At 51.6% G+C, this 3,545-nt stretch overlaps 1 pseudogene; it reads right to left on the reverse strand.

Annotated features, from left to right (window-relative positions):
* Positions 1-499: 499 nt before the first annotated feature.
* Positions 500-3,298, reverse strand: LOC116838276 (putative G-protein coupled receptor 33; annotated as a pseudogene).
* Positions 3,299-3,545: the final 247 nt, after the last annotated feature.

Raw genomic sequence — 3,545 nt, forward strand, 5'->3', positions numbered from 1 at the left:
GGGCCCAGGTCCCTCCCTCTCCACTCCCCTCCTCAAGGACACTAGTGGGGTAATTAAAATACCGGTTCAGAGGCAAGCAATGGCGCCCTGAACCTTCCCCAAAGAAGAGAAAGCGCAAGACCCAGCATAACAGTACCGGCAATTTGCCACATATATCACATGTAATAGATTAAAAACCACTTGGAAATTTAGAACCACAATGAAAGTTTTAGCAAACAATCTGGAACCTGTTGGATTCTATGTGGCTTGAAAACACTCTAGAATCTGGTGATGTCCAAGGCCCAGTCAGGAATCTAGAACCCATGGACTTTGAATATGAACCCACTGAGAGGCTTACAATAAAAGAGATTCCAGAGCCAGCTAGTGATGCAGAATCCAAGAGAGTCAATTAGGTGAGAACACACTGAGTGATCTGAAACACACATGATTCTGGAGCTGGTGACTGATCTGGTGCCATTGATGACCCATTGAGTATGAAATAATTGGGAGACCTAGAACACATGGGATTCTGGAGAGAGCAGGGAATCTAGAATTCAGGGACACTGCAGGGTATATAAACAATGAGATACCTGGAAACCATCAGGTTTTAGAGCCATCAGGGATCTAGGAACAAGTGGGATGGCAAGTTTTCAACTCTCCCTAAGTCTGGACAACTTCAGACCATCTCCTGTTTTGTGTTCTCAACTTCAGACCCATGTTTTCTACTATACTCATGGGCACTGCTGCCGAGATCATCAACAAAAGCTGCTTTGACCAGAGTGAGAAGAGACGTCCTGAAGACCTGCCAGAACTTCTCTCCCACAAAGAGGTAGAGGATGGGGGTGAAGCAGGCATTGAAGCAGGATGAGAAGGTGTAAATGACCAAGAAAGCACCTGTTACCGACTTTGGCACCTCCTTCTTGTAGAGATTCAAGCTCTGGTAGAGGTGATAGGGCAGCCAGTTGAGAAAGAAGGACACCACTGCAGCCACCATGACTTTGAAGGGCTTCCTAGCCCACACCAGCTTCTTCTCCTTCATCTTCAGGCCCACGCAGACATAGCATCCTGTGATGGTGCAGAAGGGCAGCAGGAAGCCCAGCAGAAACCGGACCACGAAGACGGCCAGGTGGACCCGTCTTCCCAGGTCCTGCAGCTCGGCTCCATTCCAGACTCCGGAAAGGGCGTAATTGTTGATGCAGATGATTCTGCCCCCATCCACCACCTGGGTCTCCCGGAAAGCTAGGTAGGGAGCACTGAGACCGAAGGATGCCAGCCACACACACCCAGCCAGCTTCTGAGCTCGGGGCACAGTGCGGTGATGCCGAGACCAGATGGGATGGTGAGTGAGGATGTAGCGGTCCAGGCTGATGAGGGCGAGAAGGAAGACAGAGGTGAACATGCCCTCAGAGACCCAGGTGTTGAGGAGCTTGCACATGGCCGTGCCGAAAACCCAGTGGAAACCCAGGAGGACGTAGACGGTGAAGAAGGGGATCAGCAAGGTGAAGAGGAAGTAGCAGGAGACCAGGTGGAGGAACCAGACTGTGGTCACCGTCCTCCTCATCTTCAGTCCCAGCACCCACAGGTACAGCCCATTCCCCACCACACCCACCAGGAAGGTGGGGCAGAGCAACATGGCCACAGCCAGGTGAGCGGCGCTCACAGCTGCTGGGTTCTGGCTGGAATTTGCCCCAGTGGTTGGCGGGAGAATCGTGTTGCCTTGGTCCATGGTGCCCTGGGGAGAGACAGAAGAGGGGTTGGAAGGGATGACAGAGGAGGGGAAGAGGAGAAAGGGAGAAATAAGAGGGTGTTACAAAGGCACCACTGGAGAATATCTCTCCAGGCACCCTCTGGTCCTCCAGAATATGCAGGCTAGATAGTCTCAGCAACTGGGCTATAGTAGGTGGAACTCACTGCCACAAGGTAGTGCTATGGGAAGTAGAGGAGGGAAAGTGCGATAGTAGATGTGGAGAAGTGGTGACGGGGACAGTCTAGCAGGTCAAGTACACAGTTGTGCTGATAATTCCACGTGGCTATGATCAGGAGGATGGGCTGGCTCAGAGGGATGGGGAATGGGATATGGGGCCTTCCCCACCAGGAGGTGCTGGTTCAGATCTGGCTCCAGAGTGGGGACTGGCTGGCTCAGGTAGGTGAGGATTGGTTTTGTTGAGCTGGTGCCGGTGGAACTCACTGCTACAAGGTGGAAAAAATCACCCTTCCCCCACCCTGTCTCTTGTGCTCATCTGTCTGCCACAGGAATTGCTGCTACACCGTGACTCGTGAGAGCGTGCAGGGTCCTTCTCACTCTCACTGTAGCACAGGAAGCCTCAAGCCACCGAACTGCTTCTCTGTCCCACAGCCCTGCTGCCAGCCGTTCAGCAGGGTCCTCTGGGCTATTACCGCTGTCAGGGACTGCGCCTCTCACGGCCTTGTCAGCATGGAGTCCTCTGTGCTCTGCAGACTGGCCTAATGGTTAGAGAAGGGCAGGCTGGAAGCCAGGACTCCCGGTTTCTAACCCCAGCTCTGGGAGTGGAGTGGAGGTCAGAACTCCTGGGTTTTGGGAAGAAAGGGGGGTCTTTTGGCTTGAGCAGAAGTTCTCAGCGAGGGGTGAGTGTACACAGAGATCTGTTGGGGGCACATCAACTCATCCACATATTTGTCTAGTTTTACAATAGGCCACATAAAAAGCACGAGCTTAGTCAGTAGCAACTAATATTTCATACAATTACTTGTTTGTACTGCTCTATATACAACATTTATATTCCAATTCATTTCTAAGTATATGGGGAAAATGAGAAAATCAGCAATTTTTTAGGCATAGTGCAGCTGTGACCCATCTGTATTTTTAGGTCTGATTTAAGTAGTTTTGAAGGAAGGTAAAACTTGGGGATACTTAAGACAAATCAGACTCCTGCAAGGGGTACAGGAGTCTGGAAAGGTTGAGAACCTCTGGCTCAGAGCTTTGTAAACGGGGAGCAGCTCGTCTGACTGACATGAAATAAGGGGGAAACATTCACCCACGTCACAGACCTCACCTACTACCTCTGTCTACTGAGTGCCCCAGGGGAACCCCACTGATAGCCAGTGGCAACGAGTCTCCCAGGCTAACACCACTGATATCCAGTGGCAAGGAGTCCCACTGGTTTGTCTTTTCAATAGCAAATTTCTGTGGCTTCTAGGGGACCTTAGCAAGGAAATTGCCCTTTAGACCCAATATGGGGCCCTCTGTCCATCGTCTCTACTCACCTGGGCAGCAACTGGTGGAAACACAGACCCAGCGCAGAGAGAGCCTCAGATGGCGTGTGTTTGGCCAGCAAAGCATCCGTGTGTCTGTGCCCTGCACCCCAGAGCTCTCCCCTGCTCACCCCACAATGGATGTTCCAACCCAAAAGTGATTTCCACACTGGCCGAGCGTCTTGGGCATTGTTAAGTTTCCACAGCACAATCGACTTGCTTTCCACTGTAGTGCAGCTCTCATTCTGAGTTGGGATGAGCTTCGCACACAATCCAGGACTGGTGGCCTTGTACATCCAAAGGTCTGACCACAATGCTCCATTCATTCCCTTACC

The sequence above is a fragment of the Chelonoidis abingdonii genome, chromosome 11, assembly GCF_003597395.2.
Source record: "Chelonoidis abingdonii isolate Lonesome George chromosome 11, CheloAbing_2.0, whole genome shotgun sequence".
NCBI classification, from domain to species: Eukaryota; Metazoa; Chordata; order Testudines; family Testudinidae; genus Chelonoidis; species Chelonoidis abingdonii.